Source organism: Cygnus olor, chromosome 5 (genome assembly GCF_009769625.2).
Source record: "Cygnus olor isolate bCygOlo1 chromosome 5, bCygOlo1.pri.v2, whole genome shotgun sequence".
NCBI classification, from domain to species: Eukaryota; Metazoa; Chordata; class Aves; order Anseriformes; family Anatidae; genus Cygnus; species Cygnus olor.
The window spans coordinates 51,252,349-51,275,540 of NC_049173.1; the positions used below are offsets into that span (position 1 = coordinate 51,252,349).

General features: G+C 37.4%; 1 long non-coding RNA gene across 1 annotated transcript; it reads right to left on the minus strand.

Moving 5' to 3' along the window:
- Positions 1 to 11,648: 11,648 nt before the first annotated feature.
- LOC121071488 lies at positions 11,649 to 22,986 on the minus strand. Its single transcript, XR_005820629.1, has 3 exons — positions 22,773 to 22,986; positions 19,066 to 19,070; positions 11,649 to 11,662 (listed from the first exon to the last, which is right to left on the minus strand). It is a non-coding gene; the product is annotated as an uncharacterized LOC121071488 (long non-coding RNA).
- Between the last annotated feature and the right edge of the window lie 206 nt (positions 22,987 to 23,192).

Here is a 23,192-nt window from a genome sequence, read left to right on the forward strand (position 1 = left end):
TTATGCTGACACAACTGTATAGGCTGCAAATCGTATTGGAGGACTTGAAATAATCATCCAAGCATAAGCACTAACTTTCGTTCCCAACGCACTTTTTTAAAAACAAGCGATTAAGCTCCATGAAAACTAAGACTCAGAGAAAATAAGCTGCTCTCCCACCATCAGATCTAGCAATGAAACTCTGTAGTCCTAATTTTCACTTTCCTACTTAATTACATAATATGTCTGAAAAGAAAGGCTGTGAAACTTTTACTAAAGGGCTTTACTTCAGAATGGACAATGGAGCTCTTCTTTCTACTCTGAAGATCTAGATTTGAATTTAGGTACAGCTTACAGTGAAATTCTCTGTACTAAATAAAGCCTGTAATAAATCTTTGTCACAGTATTTGCCTTTTCAAGGAATATATCACGAAAGAAAAAGCCATGTTTACAATTGTTTAAACATGTATCCTAAAGCTCGGCATAAATATTGCTCATTGCTGCACAGTGGCACATCACCACATCACCATTATGAGCTCCAAACTTCAAGCTCAAAGTGAGTTTTAATGTGATTTACCATTTGCAGTTCTGATTGTGATTAGCTAAACTCAGCCAAAATGTAGATTCTTGTAGGGCTTTTTATTTCTATTTTCTGTAGTGTCTTCCCTCTGATTTATTTCACATTGGCCTCATTTTAAATCATTTTTAATTTCTCCATTGATTCTAATTAAACTGCTGCTAGGGCTTATGAGCTTCATTTAATTAAATTAATTAAGGTATTTATTTATATAATAAAAGATAACCAACTCATCAAGCTTGCTTTCCAAAACTCTCACAGCTCTAATAGAAAGAAAATCAAAGACACCAATTTTAAAATTAAGTGCCTGCAGCAAAGCAGCACTGTGATAAAGTAACAGAACCTTGACTAGACAAATACTTCACAATCTTTTGTTGCCGTTGTTTCCTTTTTTGTTTGTTTTTTAAGGCATTGCTGCATCTCTTTGGTGTTTAGAATGATTTTTGTAATGATGCTGTATTAGGAAAGTCATTTGCTCTAAAAAGAAAGGTCTTAATCACACAAGCTGGAGGAACTTGTTTTCACATTCAGGGTTTATGATGTATAAGTGAGCATTTTTGTTTGAATTCTCTAAGACTCATACAAGGAGAAGATAAATCACAAAACATTCAGGATTGTAGAAATAATTTCATTTTCTGATATAATTATGACTGCTGAGGAATTGCTTGGGATACAATGGTGTGAATTCTGATCCTTGACCTGAGTACTTTGCTCAGTGAAAGATACCCAGTTTTAGCACTGTGTAATGTCTCAGAGGACTACTTAGGAATTTGCAGGGGGTTCTATGGCTAAATCAGCTTTTATGTCACTGCATTCTGCAGTTGTGCTTCTTTGCAGTCAAGGCATATTCTACTGCTCTGGAGACAAAAAGACACTTTCTAAATATGCCTTTCTTGGTTATGGACATCCTACAGTCAGACCTGCATTAATCATTTCCATCAACACAGCAAAAAGTTAAGTGTTTGCCATACAAACAAGATATAATTTCACCAGCTGGATGCTGCCAGCCTCTTTACAGCACACTGCTCTTGTCACAGTGGTTGGGCACAGTTTTAAAATACATTTACTTTAGCCTCAGGCTAGTGTGAAGCCTTTTTGCTTGTTTGCTTTTCTTTTACTTTCTCCCAATATCGTGAAAGGTGCTGAAAGGGAAGACCTTGATGAGCCATGTAAAGCCAGGATTGGTTAAAGAGTATTGATAAGAAATATCTCATCTTAACTCATCTTTCCAATTGATTTATTTGTGACAAATAACATCCCTTTTTTTTTTTTTTTTTCTTTTTTTAGTAGGCAAAAAGAGATCGTGGCCTGCACTTGCATGGTATACAGGAGACATGCACGGAGCCGTGAAAATAACTGTGTGTACACACTCTCCTCCACTGCAACAAGACCATCACCTGTTTCATAATGACATGACGGACCAAATCACACCTATCTATTCTGGACAATATCTGAATCTTATACGCATGCAGATAATAATGCTCTACTCTGTCTAGTAGACTGTTAACTGACAATGGTAAGCAGAACTAACTCTAAGTCATTATGTAAAACCTTTCCCATGAAAAAGAAAGAATGGGGGTTATAGTAAATTTTCTGCAAGCTCAACAGAAGGCTGAAGTTACCTCAAAAAATATTCAATGTAGTAGTGTCTGACACATGTAGTATAGTAACCATATATAGTAAACATTTATAATGGTTATTGATATATATTTTCCCACCATAGATATAACTTTGTGGAACTAAAATTCCGGAATAAGGCAATACATAAGGATTTTGGAATACTACCCTGTGCTGCAATTAAAAGCTGTCAGAAACTCACTTATAAGCTCCAAGAGCATGAAAAAGGAATGGAACGGTTATCTCTGGAGAGTAACAAAGGTTTTATCCACTCATTCCTCTTTTTCTGATCTATTTCATCTGTACTTGTTTGTTTTCATTAAGTATAATCTTAATTACAAATCATGGTCCAGCTCAGCTGTTTGCTATGTATTCAGCCATACCAACCTGGGCAGTTTTTTCATGATCTATCAAAGATTAAGTAGGGTTAAACTAGGTCATCACTAAGGTGGAATGAAACCCCAGATGCTAAAATGATTATTTAAGAGATTGTGGTTTTTCTTCAGCTACTACATATCTGCTTGGAAATTTGAAGTCACTTTCCAGTAACATATTTGGACATACAGATTTTCTTTATTTAAAATGATAGAATATTACTTAATTTGACAAAAAAAATACAAAATAAATGGATTTATATAATTTTTACCTTTTCATTAAAAATATAATTAAACAGAAAAAAATCAGTTACAATAGTTTTGATAATGACTCCATCTAACAAGTGTCTCAGGGTTATCGTTCAAGTCCCTTATTTGGCTGATTTCTAAAACTGACTGTACAGATTCATTTCCATCAGCAGACCATATTTTGCTATGGTTTTCATGAGCAAGAAAGTAATTTTTTTAAAGACTATACCAGAAACCAGATGGAGCATGCTTCCCGTGTCCCTGATATGATAGTTGCAGTTTCAGTTGAAAAATGTTTCCTATTTCTGCTCTATGCAAAGCAGCAAAATTTTAGTCTACAAGTTTAGCCTTTAAGTATGGGACTTATGTGCTGTGTATATGTGAGAACATATCCACAGTGGCAAATAAAACACGGCCTGGAAGTGTTTGATGGTTCTAAGTCCAAGTGACACAAGTGGCTGTATCTGTGCTTGACAGAGGCTGGCCCTGGGTTTGCAAAAGTTTCAGTTATTGTTAATTCTATTTGATGTGCTTTCTGCTTGTCTAATATTAATATAAGGACCCTATTACAGTACATTAGAATGTTTTTAATAGCATGAACCTCAGGGTGAGCGCTGCTTGCCACTGGTTGTGGTATGAAGGCCTATAATGTTAGCTGGAGAAAAAAATTACAACAATATTGAATAACACTGTTAGAAAATTAATAAAAAAAGTGAGCAAAACATGTGGTGGCTCTTTGCGTATTGCCTGTTCAGAATGTTTTATCCTCTTGGCCATACAGAAGTATTGCCTTGAAGAGAACCACTTCAGACAGGACAAAGCTAAACAGGGAAGACGCTAATAACAGTTGAGGGTGATAGTTTGCCAGTTCTGTGCCTTAGCTTTGCTTAGTACACTAAATTATATATAACCTGTTAGGCTACATAAATGCATTTCTTTATTTCCCACAATATTATGCAGTTTAAAACAAAATTATTAATGTTAATACGGAAAAAATACATTATCTTAGATGAACTACTTCCCTTTAAAAAAAAAAAAAAAAAAGACTTCTAAAGAATTTTAGTGATATTACATGAATTTATGCAGAGTTTCACATGGCTCCTCTAAACATCTGCATTCAAACTACCAATTATTTTTAAGAAAAAATTCTTCATCTAGTTGCATATTTCTGCTTATAACTACATGTCTTTTCCATCAAATATCTCCTCAATACAACTACAGACAGATATCACTTGCTGTCTTTCCCTAATCATTTTCATGCAAATAATTACTCAGGTGAAAAATAATTGTTGGATTTTGTTAATATCTGCTGTCTCTCTAAAACAAACGAATGTGCCTACAACTAGAGTGTAGCACAATTTTTGAAGATGAAATGGAGATGGATCTCAAACCATCAATATATTTTGCAGAAATTAGCCAAAAGTATGCTTCCTATTTCAAATGTATTGTTTTACAGCTACAAGAGCTTAAATGATATTGGAACTTCTTTCCTGGATTTATAAATGTGATCCTTATCTGGCCTGTAACATGAAGATTCTTTGCTGGGGAATGCAGGACTGCAGAGCTGTAGTACTCAAAGATATTTCAAGGCTATCTTAACTGGAAACAGGGACTCAACAGATGTCACAGGATCATGATACTGGGTGTGATAGCATCTCATTCAAGATGACATTACAGTCAGTTGTCAGATCAAAGAAGATATGAGCAGGACAACCCTGCATACTGATGATCCTTAAGTCCTTTGGAGTTATAAAAACTTGGGCTGTACTGTGCAAAACTGTAAGCATCCTGAGAACCAGATGCAAACTGAATATAGGCTAGATGGAAACCAAGAAAGCTTCAGGATGAGAGAACTGAAGAAGTTTTATGCCAAACAATGTAACTTTTCATCTCAAAGAATAGTTTTTCTACATTAAGGGATCTGAGCCTATTGATATCTACTGTTAGTAGACACCAGAATGGATGTTTAAACACTTGTCTGGATGATCCTCCAAACAGAAAAGCCAGAAGCTGCTCTACCTGCATGTTGACCTGCCAAATTAGAAATAATGCATATAACTGCCTCTTGGGAAGTAAATCTAGCACCCTTATTGAGGTCCATACCTACTTATTGATGATATTTCAGCAGTCATACTGCACCAGCAAAAACAATGCTGACCAAACCTCCTCAACAGGTATGAAAGGAAGAGGCACTATGGGTATTCCAGTCTCCAGTCCTTTAGCTGCTAGTGTAATAGATTCAAGAACAAATACAAGACATTGTTCAAAAAATTCTCAAGTTTGGAAACTGTTATTTTCTCTCTCTGAGAATAAAGTATTAAAAATAATGATACATAGTACTTGATTTCCTCATGAGTATTACAAAGCATAACTCTTCTTCCACGCACTACAAAAATATTAACACTTTAAGCTTTGCATTTTCCTTGTGACAGATATGCTACATTCATCTATCCGTCTATTGTAGAAACTGAAATGCAGATTTTTCCATAATGGACTGAAGTTTTATTACAGTAGTCCACAATTATTTTTTATTCCCTGTATTCTGTGCATAAACAATGTTTTAGGACAATATAAAAGTAAGACAACCCCCCAAGTGTTACATATTATTATTATTAATATTAATATTGTTATTATTATATGTTATTATTATACATCACTATTATTATATTACCTTTATTATTATTTTTATTATTTTTAAGATAACATGTATTCCACTCTCTTACCAGTCTCAGGAGTTAGATGGTGGTTAATAGAATGAAAAAAAAAAGCAAGCACATTTGAAGGAATAGAAGTACCTGTTAGTAAACAGTCCCAAGATGTTCATTCATGGTTATGTGAAATGGCTTTTCTATTGAAAATGTTCTCAGCATCCATACTTTCACCAGCTGCTGCATATGTTGCTAATTGGACTATAATAAGCAGGAAATGTCATGCTGTCTTGAAAAAATTTACAATTATCATCCAACCTGTGTAGGTGGGTGGAGAATTGCTCATGTCCCCCAGCATACCAAGGTGCATACCCTACCACAGCATAGTGCTGCTTCAGCTGGTGACCTGCTGTGTGTCCCACTTGAAATGATTTTCAAATCTTATTTAATTCCCACTCCTTTAAAATCCTTAAAGGCCAAGTGTGTAAGTATTGCAGGATCATGACCTTTGAGTGTTTAGTTTTGAAAGTGAAAATGAAAGAGATGTCAATAAATCCCAAAGCACAGCACATCAGTCAAGGCGCAAGGTATCCCAGAAGCCCAAGACTGTTACCACTGGGATATTATCTAGTGAGGAGAAATCCAGGCTTCATTCATATTATAGGAAGATTGCAGTAAATTACAAATTAATGTTCTGAAGTTAATGAATTTAATTGATTTCAAGCAGAGTAAAGGAGTTAAGGCTGGTATTCCAACAAGGAGAGAGTATTTAAATTTAGCTATCATTAGCTGGCACAAGTTGCGCTCACCAAATGTCATGACTTTTTACTCTCACAGTATGTGGTGAGGCCACGTGAAGTCTTAGACTTGTTTCCTTCAACAGAGTGGGGAAAGGCTCGTAATTTTTAGACAGGATAACAAATGATAAATATAAGACTTTTAATTATAGTAGAGGGGAATATATAACTGTCCTAAGTGGAAGTTTATGGCATTGGTTAGGTTCAGAAGGTTGAACCACACTCTGTGGCAGATCTTGTTCTTTACAAACACCACTATGTCAGGTTCTAGTTTTCCTAGAGGAAAACCTCCTGATACATAACTATGTTCTTTAGCAGATATATTGCTTACTAAAGAGAAAGAATATAAAGAAATGAAAAGTCAGGAAAAAAATGTAACTATGATGAACAGGTACTATTTCATAATCTTTCACTGACAGTATTTTAATGATTGATGATCATTCTATGCTTTGCATCTTAGACATAAAAGATAACCATATTGATTTCTTAGTATATTAGCCAAACTTTTTTTTTCTTTTTTTCCCAGTGATACCACTCTGAGCTTGCTACTACTATCTTTGAATGAAAATGTAGTATCTTGCATATATTTCTTTTATTTTATTAAAAGGAAGTTTAAGACTAATGGTTTACATCATTAGATTTCAGTGTTAATGTCACAGATGTACTGTAAAAACTGCACAATTATAAGATAAATATGTGGGATAATTAAAATAACAATGATTCCCTGCTTCATGCAGCATCTTAGAGATTCAGTGCTTTAATGCCTGTAAAACATTTAAAGCTATCTGAGAAAAAATATACTTTGTAAGTGCAGAATGATATTCAAACACCATGTGACAGGTATTAGAACAGACAGATTCTCAAATACCAGAGAGTAACATTGAAGTCATATTTGAAATTTAAGTGACACACAAGGAATACAAATTTTTGCTCTGAAACATGCTTGCTTACTCTTTATGTCTTCACTGTCCTGTGCATATTTGTGCAATAAATGTTTCTCTGCGTAATCTTCTGGGAACACTTTTTCTCACTTCATTCTCTAGTATACAAATGCACACATCTGCATATGCATTTGACACTTGTTATTTCTTCAGGAAATGCCACAACCAACATAAAAAATGTTCGCTGTCCTTCTCAGAGTAGAAATGCAATTTAATCAGTCTGCTTATTTATTATGATTACTACTATTTCTAATTCCTTATAATATTTCGAAAACGAACCAGCAGCTACAAGATCAATTCACAGAACCCGGTTCAGTCTCACTCACATAAATACACAGTAATAGTTTCTGCTCCATAGGGAGCACAAGTTAAAGGACAGAAGATGAATAATGACACCTAGATGAGAATTGAAAGGAAACAGCATAGCAGTAAACAGCAGACAAAGACACAACTGTAACATAGTTTAACCACAGATCCATCTTTAGGATAACACCATAATAAGATTTTGTGTCACAGTTCAGCAAAAGTCATGCAAGTATTACTATCACTCAAAAGCTGAAGTCTTTCCAAAAATAACTCAGTGAATATGTCCTCACTACACTTATAAAAGTAGCGCAATATAGTAAGGACATAGCCCCATTTGGCCTTCACATGTTCTTTTATCTGCCTGTGGCTTAAAGACTCTCTGTAAATAACTCAAATGCATAAAGGCACGTTCACTCACGGTTGAAAACTGTCCACTGAAGAAAATTTTGCATATTCTAACCTACTTTGAATTTTGTTTTTATAATTCTAATTTTATTTGATCTCCAAAGTGACTGGTGATTGCTACACATCCACTTTCATTCTCATATTTTCCTGCAGAATTATTTGGAATCTGCTTTTCTTTTAGTTGCAAAACTAATGTAATACCCTTTCTAGCAATCACAAAGAAGTGATTTGAAAGTGATATCCTCTGTGATAAATATGGAGCTTGTCAGCTTGGAAAGAAAAATAATAAGTGTCAAAGAAACTGAGAAATCACAGCCTCCAGATAGGTTACAAGAGGACAGGACAGCTTAATGCCTGAGCAGCTTCACTGGAGTATTTATCAACCCCCATTTTTGCACATCTTTAAAATAATTAAAAAATAATAATAATTATAATTTCAGGACACATATACAGTACTCAGGCAAAAGATACTTTGATATTAGTCAAATGAAATCAGTGACAGGGAAAGAACTGAAAGAAAGTAATGTTAGATTCAGCAAAAATAAAAGCAATGGAAGCAGTGTCCAAAAGTTACAGATCAGGAATATATGCGATTCATATTAAAGTAATGTCTCTGTTCAGTTTTATTGAAGGCAATATAATAAGTAATAAATCACTATTAATTCCTTTGATAACCATGGAAATCATGTTAATCACAATCAAATGCTTTTGGAGCTGGTAGAGCTGTAATGCATAATTTCGTAAGCATCATATACCAAATAATGTATGACCAAGGCGGATGAAGAGATGATCATAACTTACTGATCAACATGACTACATTGATACCATGAGAACTAACCCCTCTGTCTTCTCTTCTAAAATAAAGGTGTCCCCCCTGCCTTTAACATTTATTTGTCTGCTACAGCTTCTGCAATGATATGGTGTGTTTTAATGTGATTTTTTAATGAATTATTTGTAGTGGCAAGTTTATAAACTAACATTTGTAAACTAAGTGTGATTTTATGTAGTTTATTTTGAAAACAACTTATTTACAAGTTAATTTGTACGCCTAAATAATAGTGATTCTAACATCTTATTCCCAGTACAGTATTTCAAGGTCCTACATGAAATAAAAATTGACCCACAGTTTCTGCCTAATGCAACCTTGTTAAGGCAGGCTATATAGGGCAGACTATGTCAGTGTCCAGACAGGGTCTTGACCAGTGAATTCAAAATGGGAGATGAAGATTCTTATGAAACTGTGATGGGGTGGGCTAGTGTGTCCTGTGAAAACTGTTCAGGGCAGCTGTTTCATTACATTCAGCAATTTGGGCTACCACTATGTCAATATGTCAATATTCACCTCTGGGAAGAAATTCTCCAATAGTAATGGCAAAGGTATTTCGTTCTTTGTCTCTCTCCCTCTCTCTCTTTTTTCTTTTTTCTTTTTTTTCCTGTGCATTTATCTAGGCCAGTAAAATTTCACATTGAAAATTTTACCATAGATATAAAAAGATTAAAAGTATTTTTTTCTGTGTTCGTTTAAAGAAAAGCTCTAAAGCCTTGACAGTATTAAAAAAGTACAGTTTAGTTTTTATGCTAATTAGTGAACCTCTCGGTTCTGCAATTATGCAGTTCTCTTCAAAGATAATATTTGTGCCTAATTTTCTGGAAAGAATTACAATGACCCTCTCAGAATAATGTTATCTTGATCCTGACCCCTCTGTCTTGGGCAGCAGTGGAAAGAACTGGATGGATGGCAGCAGTAGAAGTAGTAAATAGAGTGGAAATACTTCTGAAATCTTGTCACTGGTTACTTAAATGCACATTATAAAAATCTTTAGAAAGTCTTCTCACTTTGAGAGACCGTTTGGGGCAGCAGTTGCCCGACAGGCCTGGACATCAAAGAACAATTCTACTCCTCACCACTGTGCCTGCCTTCTTTTCCAACTCCAGTAAATCCTTGCCTTCTCTACTTGCCTGTTTTGCAAGCTTTCCTTATTTTCCTGCTGTTACATATGAAAATTATATCTTTCTCTAGTGCTAGTCCAGCCTTCATTGTAGAGACAAATAGATTTAGTCCATTTCAGTGGGAATGGTTTATATCTTAATCTGTAGTATCAATTTACATCATTCATTTACTAATTCATTTTTATAAAATAAACTTTGAAATTTAGGTTAGTTTGCCACCAGTCTGTCATTATTTCCTCCCTCAAGCTTCTCTTACTGAATGGAAAGAAAGTTGAAAATTATTCATTTAGTATTTCATTGTTTCATAAATTTTCATATTTTACTTTGTATTCTAACATTTTTTTCTGAGGTTTTTAGTGATATATGCCTTTATATACCTATATACCAGGGTAATGGCATTTTCCTGTATGCTTCCCAGGGAATGTCACATCTTTCCTTTAGGAAACATGCCTGAGGACCTAATTTGTCTTTCTTGCAACTAGGTTCTTTTTCCCTCTAGGCCTTTAATGGTTTTCTCTTCTTGGAGATCTCTCAGCTAGTATAGCTACAGTTGCTCCAATAACAGCTGAAGTTCATAAAGAAGATCATGGACTTCATGGACTTTAGCTGTGAAGGTGAAAAAGCTTCCTGGAAAAAATAAGCCTGCAATGACTTTAGGAAAAAATATTAAAATTCTAAGAGACCTTTCTTTTTTTTTTTTTTTTTTTTTTCTTTTCCAATGACCTAAGCTTATATTTGAGCTTGCTTTTTTTAATGCATAAATGATCAGCAGTTCAAAACACACTCAGTATGTAAAACTGCTTGTGCAAAAAGAAGTCTACCTGAAGGGCCTGTACTTCTGCCTCTCCCTCTATCATTGTTTCTCTAAGAAGAATATATAGGCATTCTTCCTTTACTTCTTACTGCTACTGTTGGTGTTTCAGTGGCATCCTCCTGCTCATACTTCCCTTTAATACATTCACTCATTTAAGTTAGAGAGATAGATAGACAGTGCAATGGCTCTTTGCAGTATTTGTTTTCATGTATTCCTTCATTATGGAACTCGTTTCAGCTGGACCATTAAATAACTTCCAAGCAGTGAGAGAGAGGCAGTATATCCACAACATAGTGAACATGCAGCATTTAATGCAGATCTCAGATCAATCCTTTTCTTCCATTGCTAATTTTTATTTATTTTTCCTCCCCAAGGGGCTTAGCAAATAAAATACGATATTCCTGACAGTGTGGATTTATAACACCAGGAAGGAGATGAAATAAGAGACCGAAGCTTTCTCTGTTAGCTCTTATGCATAAAGTATTTCTACTTGTCAGATGTTTGCTGAGGATTTGAGAATGCGATATTTCTCCTCCCTCTCAGTTTGACCACTTTGTCTCAAGTCCACATATCACTCAGCAGAGGCCAAATTCAATGACTGAGGTGAGTCGTTCCTGTGCCCAGCACACATGGTCTGGGCTTTCCTCCCAGGGAAAGCTTAGTTAACATTCCGAAAGCAGAAACCAAGACCACATCTTCATAAGCACAGAAATTTTCAAAGGAAAAAAGATTACTTCCTCCTGGGATTTTTGATCTTCATTGTATTTCTGGCATAATTGCTATAGAGAATAAAGCAAGATCGGGCCTACAGAGAATTCACTTTTGGTTTGGATTTCTCAGATCTTTCCTTAAGTGAAGGCCTTTCATGTTACCAAATTGATTTCATGTCAATATGCTGTCCAAAGTTCAAGTCAGGAAAAAATGATGTCATATTTCTAAAGCATTTTAGAAAAAACACAGTATACTTTCCAAATAACAGACTTTCTCCCCCACCTTCTCTGTCATCTTCTTCCAGACACTCTGTCCCTATAAAACCTTGTCAAAAACTTTGGCTCATAATAGTTTTAAACATTTCCTACTAATGGACCTACGTAAGGTCCTAAGTGATATTTTTTTAGATAATTATTTCAAAATATCAAGACGTTTAAAATATCAAGATAGTTCTTGACAATCTCACATGTTTTTTTCCTTTGTGCTACACATTCTACACATTAACAGTTAAGCACCTAAAAATCAGATAAAATTTACTTTATGTATGATATAGCCAAAAGAAGGAAAAAAATATAAATTGCTTTTGGAGTAATGATAAAATAACTTGTGTGGACCATTTGATAATTTTTAACCTGTGAATATGTAACAGCATGACATTTTGACTTAAAAGCAAAGAAAGACAGGTTCCTATGTTTTCATTACTCATCTGCAGGGGATATTAACATTTCCAATAAATATTCATATCAGATGAATCTTGAAAATACCTATCCAACAGCAGCTAGAGTTGTTCTGAATTTTTGTTGTTTTTTTTAAGAAAATCCTTAGCAGATGCCACAATTAAAATATAATATCAGGAAATTTGCCACTGGTAAGAATCCCTTATGTTAATAATTTGGCATGAAACCAGCCAGCTTTAGAATTTCCTTTGTCAGTGGTAGCCAAATATCAACGAACCAGGCTTCAGAAAGGAACTGTGGATAGATTTTGACACATTCAACTTCCTCATTCAAGATTTCTACAGAGCAGGGTATAAATGACCTGAAGACACCACATGATTTTGGATAAAAAGTATGTGCTAGAAGTATATATTAATTATTAGCAATCAAAATCCAAAAAATAGCTGCTTTGTTGTTTATTACAATTTGTCTGTACGTGCACTTTAGAATATGGATCTTTGGCTTTGGAACTGCAGATACAGAAAATAATCTCTTGACCCGCTCTATTTAGTTTATCTAGTAGTTGCGGGAGAATATTCTACAAACCACTCTATGTCTCTTGATACTTCTAAGAGAGAAATCCAAGTACAATATTTATTTAAAGGTTTTTCATATGTTGACGTTTATATATTCAGCAAGACCAGAAAAAGCCATTGGGGATTACAAGCGAAGAGCACTGGTTCAGTGAAAGAGATCCCACCAGTCCCTTATTGAAACCAGCCTGTCTGTGAAGGACAGGGAACAAAGTTGTGAGCTAGGAGGAAAAAGCATATTTCCCACAAAAACAGCAGCCATACTATTCAAAGCATCAGACTGTTTTTTTTTTTTTACTGACAAATTTGCTGGTAATTTACAGTAATTTCAGCCATCACAGTTTGCCACTTATTGTTACTGTACAGCTCCTGTGTTTTTTTTTCGTTTTTTTTTTTTTTTTCCAACAATCACCTCAGTTGTTTCTTGCATCAGTTCTATTTGCCTCCTTTCATGTTCTGGTTTGTGTCTGGAGAATCATGCATAAGGATTTGAGCACATCTCTTTAGTGAAAATACCAGCAACCCAGAAACCTGCCAGGGGAACTTTGATCCCACAGTCTCAAAAAGCCCTGGGGTGTAAAGAATCCTATGTCCTGAGTAATACTGTGGCTATAATAGTATATGCTCTGCATAGAAGGGTCATCGTGCACCAGCTCCAGTTCCTCATAACTTGCCTCTGGTGTTTTTTTATATTATTATTATTATTATTATTATTATTATTATTATTATTAAAGAATGTGTAGAGATTTAAATCTCACTGAATGCTAATGGGGATAGCCTCTTAGGACTGATCTGCTCTGGAGAAAAGTTCTTTTTTGTTGTTGTTGTTCTTTTTGTTTGCTTGTTTACTTTAATTTTGTGGAATTCACTGTGGTTAATCATTGTTGAGATCATTTCTCTTATTACTGACTTGCTAGTGGCAAATGCCTGAAGCACTTACTTTTTTCGATGCTCTCCACCTTCTTCACATTTTGCCTGAGGGCAACACAGGAAGGAGACTGGTCTCTGCATTTTCTAAGATACTGTCACTTCCACAGTAAATCTGATTTAAAAAAAAAAAAAAAGTGTAAATTCTTCGGACTAATACAGTTCACGCTCTGTGAAAGACCTTTTTCTCTAGAGTATATTCTATGCATAATCTGATTCCTTTTATTTTTTTTTTAGGAGAAAACTTATGACTAATATTGAATAAGGACCCTAGCTTTTAAGAAGGGTCCTGTACCCGTAAGAGGGAGACTGTAGAGCTGAGGGGCTCAGTGGAACACAGGCTAATGGAAATTTGTATAGTATCTTGTGGCTGAACACTTTGGGGAAAAACAAACAAAACAAACATGCCTCAATATCATTTGCAAGTCTTTCTTTTTCTCAAAATTTCTCTCACTTTCTGAACGTCACCTTACCACCATGAATGTGGCTTGCCCCATCTATTCTGCAAAATAATCCTTAGTCTGAGGACCTGGCAATCTCCCTGAAAAAATATCATGCACTTTGTCACTTAGCACTGTGTGAAGAATGAAAGCACGTCTCTACTATTGGTCCTATCACTATAAGACAGGAACTATTAAATGCTAGTAGGGATGAAATACATACATCTATAATAACTTAGGCATCTTCATTTTCCCTTCTTAGGTAAGAAAGGAATTCTGCATTTTCATACTTCAAAAAGAAAATAAATCCCCTGAGGGAAAGGAGTAGATTTCACTCATTTCTATGCCTGCTTTTGTTTTCTCTCAGTTTAGTACCAGGCCACAACGATGTGTTACTCAAACATACAGTTTCACTGTTCTTAAAGCCAAAAGGTTCCTTCAAGAATCCACCCCTGCTCTTGGACACAGGACAATCTGGTCTGTTCCCTTGTTTTTCATGGTGGTTTTTGTTGTTGTTGTTGTTACATTGTTTGTTTGTTTGTTTGGTTGGTTTTTTCCCAAAGCAAATTGCTCTATCATCCTAATAAAAAGAGAATAGTCAATGAGGAGTAAACTGGCAGATTTACCCCAAATGATGTAGTTTTGCTTTTATGTATCATGATTCATTGGCATTCCTGATTCCTACAGTGTTTGTTAATTGTCTGTATACACAGCACCAGGCACAGGCATTGGCTGACAAAAGGATAGCTTTTGAGATTTATGCAATAAAACACTATTTTTAAAAATCAGAATCTATTGTAATAAATAACAACCTTTAGATAAAAATATTTCAATTTTGATGATCTGCCTCTGAAAACTACTTCAAATCTTCACAGTCTCAAGGCCTCCTCTCATACAATCGATTTCTAAGAAGGGTGGGATTATACTGTCTCCTGGGTGCCAGGAACATCAATAGTGGTGCCAGAAACTACATATCTGTAATAGCTGCTTGAGCATGGGATAGTTCAGGCTTTCTAGGCTTCCTGTTGAGAGACCGCCTAGAAATATTGATCTCTGTAGGAGCTTCTAGTAATACATGCATCTATCTGCATGTCAGCATCTGACCAGCTGCTTTCAAGATTCCTAGTACTCTTCTTTCTGCTTCTCCAGCTCAGAAGGACAGTCTCAGAACTTCCAGAATTCCTGCTTCTTTGAAGAAATTCACCTAGCTTTCTAGGACTTCCTGATACAGATTTCCAGAATCCCTCCCTCATTTTGTTCTTCATCATTCTGGATATCTCAGAAATATTTTGAAGATTTATGAAGGCAGGAAGGTTGTGTAGCTTACTACAAAGCAATGGGAAATCGGAAGTGCTACTGATGGCACTTGTTGATAGACATTTCATATTGAAAAAATCAAACGAATAATATAGCTCTTCCCAACAACACTAAATCAGCTATAGTTATAAACTAAGATGTCTATTAGCATTAGAGATGGAAAAGAAAATCACATAATACTAACCTTAGATATTGAAAAGCAGTCACAGTCTTTCAGTACTCACACACAGAAGTCCCCAGTTTCCTTATATGTAAGAAAAGGATTCAAAAATTGGCCATGCCATTCAGCATGATCTCAGAAGTTAACTCAAACATTTACTCAGAGTTTGACTTTACACCCAGACTGGTTATTTAAATCACCATAGTTGCTTTCTTCACTTGGTAGGAGAGTTATAGTCAAGGGATGAAATGAACAGAAAAGCTAGAACTAGAGGTGTGCATCTAAACAACAATTCTGCAAAATGCAGTTGGTATGAGCCGTTTTGAAAAGAAAGTAGACTGACTGGATGACCTTGTAAATGCCCTGGAAATACAGAACCACATAATCTGGCAGCACTTTTACAACACCTAAATAGGTTATGCTCATCCAAGTAATATTTTTAGGTTGTTTTCACCTTATTTCAACTGTGCTTTTATGTATTTTTAGTCAAGTTTTCTGTCTCCTCATGCTGAAAAACTGCTGATGTTTTCACTCTGCAGAAATTGAGGACATATCTGCTCTCTATGCTGTATGAATCAGCAAATCTTCCCTTTAAAAAAATCAACATTTCAGAACAAAGCAGGAATAAATAGTGAACTTGCAATTTTTCTTCTGTTGCTGCTTTTTAATTAGGAAAGGAGAAATTAGTCTAAGAATTGTTTTGAGATCTTCTTTCCAGAGCTCAGGTGGGATCATTCTTTCTACAACTTATCCCTCAACTGTTTGCATGTCTGGATTTTGTCCTATTGCCATTGTTTGAGATGAGTGATTGCTTATACAGGGTGTCAAAACAGAAAACCAAACCTCAATTCCTGGAAAAGGAAACATGAATTTCAGACAATATATATATATTTTTTTTTTCTGTTAGAAAAGACTAGGAGTATATTTTGAGAATGCCTTTTTCACATTTCTGCTCACTTTTCTTCACAGTACACATTTTGGTATTCTGCCCAATTTCATTTAGCATATTATGAATAAAATGGTTCCTTTTCATTTCTCAGTTTTATATATAACTACATAGAATGAAAGCAACTATTATTTGTTAATGAGAGAAAGACTGAATATCCTGAGTTGGAAGGGACCCACAAGGATCATCGAGTCCAACTTCTGGTTTCGCACAAGACAACCCCAAAATCAAACCATATGTCTGAGAGTGTTGTCCAAACACTTTTTGAAGTCCAACAGGCTTGCTGCAGTGACTACTTCCCCGGGGAGCCTGTTCCAGTGCCTGACCACCCTCTCGGTGAAGAACCTTTTCCTAATATCTAACCTGAATGTTCCCTTTCACAGCTTCATGCCATTCCCTCAGTTCCTACCACTGGTTACCAGAAAGATCAGCTCCTGCCCCTCTGCTCCCTTTCTGAAGGCCTAGTACGCCTTCCCTTTGCAGAGACCGAGACCTGTAGGCCTAGTCTAGGTCTCCTCTCAGTCTCCTCTTCTCTAGGCAGAAAAAACCAAGCTGCTCCTCATACATCATGCTCTCTAGACCCTTCACCATCTTTGTAGCCCTCCTTTGAACACTCTCCAATAGTTTTATATCCTTTTTATACTGTGGTGCCCAAAACTGCACACAGTACTCAAGATGAGGCTGCACCAGCACAGAGCAGAGGACGGTCATTTCCCTTGACCAGCTAGCCATGCTGTGCCTGATGCCCCGCAGGATATAGTCAGCCTTTTTGGCTGCCAGTGCACACTGGTGACTCAGATTCAGCTTGCCATCAACCAGAACCCCCAGATCCCTTTCTGCGGGGCTGCTCTCCAGCTTCTCATCCCCTTCTCAGTCTGTACATATATCCATGGCTGCCCTATTCCAGGTATAGTACTTGCTCTTGTCAAACTTCATATTGTTGGTGATTGCCCAGCCCTCTAATTAGTCAAGATCTCTTTGCAAGGCCTCTATCCTCTCTACCCTCCACATAGATGTTAGAGATCTCTCTACCCTCCATGGCGTCAACAGCTCCTCCAAATTTAGTGTAATCTACAAACTTCCTTAGTATACCTTCAAGTCCTGAATCCAAGCCATTTATGAAAAAATTGAGGAGAAGTGGCCCTAAAATGGAGCCCTGTGGAACCCCACTAGTGACTGGCCACCAGCCTCATGTAACTCCATGTACTACAACCCTTAGCTCAACCCATCACCCAATTGTTCAACCACCACATAATGTTTTTATCTGGCTGTTATCTATATCTATTGCTTTTTGTTTGTTTGTTTGTTTGTTTTTTAGTTTAGTTTGCTTTGTTAAGCCAGTCACTACCAAAAACTATGATGATTTGTACTTTTTTTTCATGTAATTATGTCACTAGTTATTTGCCAGTAGTTACATAAAGCACACCACTGGTGTAAGCAAGCAAAGTACTAAAAAGAGCAGAGATTAACAGCAGCAACAACAATGACAAAAAGCTATTTGTGGCTTTCTTTTCCAATGTGAGGGCAAGAGTTTTACATAAGTTTGCCTTCTGGAGAGTTGATGACCTGTACACTTCTTATAGAATCATAGAATGGTTTCGGTTGGAAGGGCCTTTAAAGATCATCTAGTTCCAACTCTCCTACCTTCATCAGGGACACTTTCCACTAGACCAGGTTGCTCAAAGCCCCATCCAACCTAGCCTTGAACACTTCCAGAGATGGTTCTCACACAATACTTCTTTTTATTATTTTTAACTGGTCGCCCAAAATGTAAGTCACCAAAGTGTCATTACTTCATTTGCAAAGTAGGGGTCCTCAGGTTTCAATAATAAACACAAATTAAAAATCATCTAGGAAAAGACTCCAAATTTGCCTGTGGACAAATGCTTTTCAACATTAGTGGAAAATGGCATTCTTACTCTGATTTTAAAATTTCTGTGACTTACAGGAGGGAAGGTGGCAGCTGAGGACTGCAAAAGGAGTGTGGCTACACAAGAACATCACTGTATCCTGAAATTTGCAAAGCTTTTAACACACAATTCACATCACCAAAATGAATTCTCTGTTCTTTTTGTCTCATCTTCTGCTCCCCAAAGCAGCACTGCTCTGAAGCAGATGTTTATATTTTCAAATTCATGTATTAATAATTTATGCTTAGCCTAACACAACCTCCAGAATGGAAGAAAAAAATAGAAAAAGATGGTATGGTGATAAGTAGACACTTTTTGATGGCTGAGAGCAGACAATTAATTTAGCAAGAATTCTATGATGCTATGATTCTAAGAAGTGTCAAGCAAATTTCTTTTTCCTTAAGCGAGAATTTATTTTAAGAATTCAGATTTCTGGGATTGATGGCATAATTCACGAAGGTCACACAACAAAAAAAGAATGAAAGAGAAACAAAAATATCAACTATATATGTCTTTCTGGGTATGAAATCTATTCTTTGTCCACTTCAGATTCCAATTCACATAAAGAAAAAACAAACAAACCTACACATACCCTGTAGCTTCCAGTGCTGTAAGACTAAACTGAGAGATTTATTGAATACCCCCCCCACCTCCTAGAGGTTTAGTGTATCCATTTACATCAGAGCTACAGCCGGTGTTAGTTTAAAGAGCAGTGCAAGAACCAGGGCTTGTATCCAAACGTGGGGACGAGAACTACGCCTCACTAAGATAGTGAGGTGGTCTGTAATCTTCCCTGATGGAAGGCTGGTTCCTCCTGCCCACCTCAAGCACATGGTAGCACAAAACATTAATGACGCCCACTAATGATGCCTGGAAGTGTAAGAACTAAAATTATGGTTTTGCAGTGGAAAATTCCACTAACCTTGCATATTTGAAAGTGATTGTACAGGCATAAGAGTGCCATAACAGTGGCGGGAATGTTAAGCAGATAAGGGGACAGTGGAAGGTCCCAGTGTTCCAAAATAAGGAGGATGGCTAAGAAACACAAGACAAGCAGTTGCGGAATCAGCAAAAAGAAAACAGTCACAGGTGCTTCCAGTCACGAGAGAAGAAGAAAAAAAAAAAATATGGAAAAGGAGAAATTAAAGGTTGGTCAAATAAAATTGCATATATATGGTATGGTAACAACTGTTGAGTAGGTTGTGACCCTGTAGTACTCAGCCAGTGAGGAAACAGGGGAGGAATCAAGTGTAATAGAGGTAACAGGGAATATAAGATTATGATAAACTTCTGCTGTAAGCTCCTGCTCGCAGGACACCCGCTATTGCAATCACAAATAAAAATGCTGCTTCACTGAGATCCTTGCCTGAGCCCGTGTTTCTCACAGATTGTTTCTCACAAAAGCAGCTAAGTAGATAACAGCCAGAGAGGATTCTCATCGGTCTGCTAATTCTTATAAATTCTCCAGATTTGATTCGTCCCTCAACCACACTGTTTAAATCTGTAATTAATTCCATTGATGGTGGGACTGTTGCACTACTGCTCTATGTGGGTAACTGAGAGGAAAATAAGGCCTTTTGTGCCAAGAGCGTGGCAGCAACAAACTACAAAATTTGCCTCCAAGTCATTAATTTAAATTCTGTATTTTTTTTTTTAAGTCACAACAACATTAGCATTATCTAAGGAAGTACAAATGACATTCTTTCCACTTTTAAGATATTACAAGAAAGAACAGACATAAAAAGATGGATGTAACAGGAAAGGAAGTGAATATTTGAAGTTGTTTTATGCTTCTTTTACTTACCTTTATTATTTTCTGCCAAAACAATGTGGCAGAAAATATATTAGGACTACATTTGCTGGAATTGAAGAAAAAGTGAATCCTTGGAAAGAATTTCAATAATGAGAATAGAAACTGCATGTGCTCAAACAGATTTTTAAACACATTACAGACAAAGGGCAATAAAAGGAGTGAAGAGAGTGGGCAGAAAATAAAAAGCAGATTACAAGCAATATTCATAGGCAGTCATTAAGATATATTCAATGTGATTTTCACATTTATGTTGAGTCTTTAGCATAACAGGTAGACTAACAAACATTTTCAAGAGGTTTTGTTAGAGATATTTCTTTTTTTTTCTTTTTTTTTTTTTTTATTACTCAAGCTGTTCATACCATTAGTCTTACTCAGAATTGTTCAGAGCATGGAACATTTTGTCCAAAGCCTGGTAATGGGAAGTACTTTGTATCCTTTATTTTCTAAAAGAAATGTATTTATAATACATAGTTTTTAACCAGTCTATCAATTGGTCTCTGAATAATCTCATACGATCAGAACTCTGTTTTACTCAGATTTTGCATTGTTCTGCAAGTTTGTTCTTACTTTGTGCTACTTAATCTACTGTCTTCTGTTTAGATTTTGCATAAGGACTCAATCCTCTTTTTTTTTTCTTTTTTTTTTTTCCCCCTCTGATCTTCCTTTTGTAGAAGATAATTTCAGTTCTATTCTAGGTCTGTTCTCATTTAGCAGTCATCTTCCAGGGGCAAAGAATAATTTCACATGAATCTTCTGCTTCTTTCACTGTTAGTCATACTGCACACACATTATCTTGCTGTTGAAAAGGGTCATGTGGAATAGAATCATAGAATCACAGAATATCCCGAATTGGAAGGGACCCATAAGGATCATCAAGTCCAACTCCTGGCACCGCACAGGTCTGCCCAAAAGTTTAGACCATGTGACTAAGTGCACAGTCCAATCGCTTCTTAAATTCAGACAGGCTTGGTGCAGTGACTACTTCACTGGGGAGCCTGTTCCAGTGTTCGACCACCCTCTCGGTGAAGAACCTCTTCCTGATGTCCAGCCTAAACTTCCCCTGCCTCAGCTTAACACCGTTCCTGCGGGTCCTGTCCCTGGTGATAACAGAGAATAGGTCATCTGCCTCTCCACTCCCCCTCGCGAGGAAGTTGTAGACTGCGATGAGGTCCCCCCTCAGCCTCCTCTTCTCCAGGCTGAACAGGCCCAGTGACCTCAGCCGCTCCTCATATGTCTTCCCCTCTAGGCCCTTCACCATCTTCGTCGCCCTCCTCTGGACACTCTCCAACAGTTTAATGTCCTTTTTGTACTGTGGTGCCCAGAACTGCACACAGTACTCGAGGTGAGGCCGCACCAGTGCAGAGCAGAACGGGACAATCACTTCCCTCGACCGACTAGCAATGCCGTGCTTGATGCACCCCAGGATACGGTTGGCCCTCCTGGCTGCCAGGGCACGCTGCTGGCTCATATTCAACTTGCTGTCAACCACAACCCCCAGATCCCTCTCTGCAGGGCTGCTCTCCAGCGTCTCGTCGCCCAGTCTGTACGTATAGCCAGGGTTGCCCCGTCCCAGGTGCAGGACCTGGCACTTGCTTTTGTTAAACTTCATGTGGTTGGTGATTGCCCAGCTCTCCAATCTGTCCAGGTCTGTCTGCAAGGCCTTTCCACCCTCATCCGAGTCCACAACTCCTCCAAGTTTAGTGTCGTCGGCAAATTTGCTCAGAACACCTTCTAGTCCTACATCCAAATCATTTATAAAAACATTGAAGAGGACTGGCCCTAAAATGGAGCCTTGAGGGACCCCACTAGTGACCACCCGCCAGCCAGATGTGGCCCCATTTACCACAACCCTTTGAGCCCTGCCCGTCAGCCAATTGCTCATCCATCGTATGATGTTTTTGTTTAGCTGTATGCTGGACATTTTGTCCAGTAGGATCCTATGGGAAACCGTGTCAAAAGCTTTGCTGAAGTCCAAAAAGATCACATCAGCTGGTTTCCCTTGATCAACTAGATGGGTGATCTTATCATAAAAGGAAATCAAATCTGTTAGGCAGGACGTACCCCTCATGAACCCATGTTGGCTGGGACCAATGACTGCATTGTCCCCCAGGTGCGCTTCAGTAACTTCAAGGATCATCCTCTCCATAATTCTACCAGGCACTGACGTGAGACTGACAGGCCTGTAATTGCTAGGGTCTTCTTTCTTACCCTTCTTGAAAATTGGCACAACATTTGCCAGCTTCCAGTCCAATGGGACCTCACCAGATTCCCAAGATCACTGAAAAATAATTGAGAGAGGTCCCGCGATGATGTCTGCCAGCTCTTTAAGCACCCTGGGATGAATCCCATCCAGACCCATGGACTTGTATGGATCCAGGTGGAGCAGCAAATCCCGCACACGTTCAGGGTCGGTTGGGAGTTTGTCATTCCCACCGCCATGGTCCTCCAGCTCAGGGCACCCTGGGTCCCGAAGCCCATCATCAGTGTTGAAGACAGAGGCGAAGAAGGCATTAAACATCTCTGCTTTGCCTATGTCATTGTCTGTGAGGAGACCTTCCCCATCTAGTAGCGGACCTGTGTTTTCTTTGGTTCTCCTTTTTCTGTTCACATATCTAAAAAAACCCTTTTTTATTGTCTCCCACAGACATGGCCAGCTTCAACTCTAGTTGGGCTTTGGCCACACGAATTTTCTCCCTACAAACATGAATAGCATCCCTATATTCCTTCATCATCGCCTGACCCTCCTTCCAGCAGCCGTACACTTCCTTTTTTCGCCTTAGCCCCAGTAGAAGATCCCTGGTCAGCCAGGCCGGCCTTCTGCCCCGCTTGCCTGACTTCCGATATTTTGGAATTGCCTGATCTTGAGCTTTTAGGAGGCAGTGCTTAAAGATGGACCAGCACTGATGGACACCAATGCCTTCAAAAGCAGTTTCCCAGGGGACCTTGCTGACTAATTCCCTGAGCAGCCTGAAGTCTGCTTTCCCCACATCCAGGGCTGAAGTTTTGGTGGCAGTTTTCCTTCTGTCACCATAAAATCTAAACTCAGCCACTTCATGGTCACT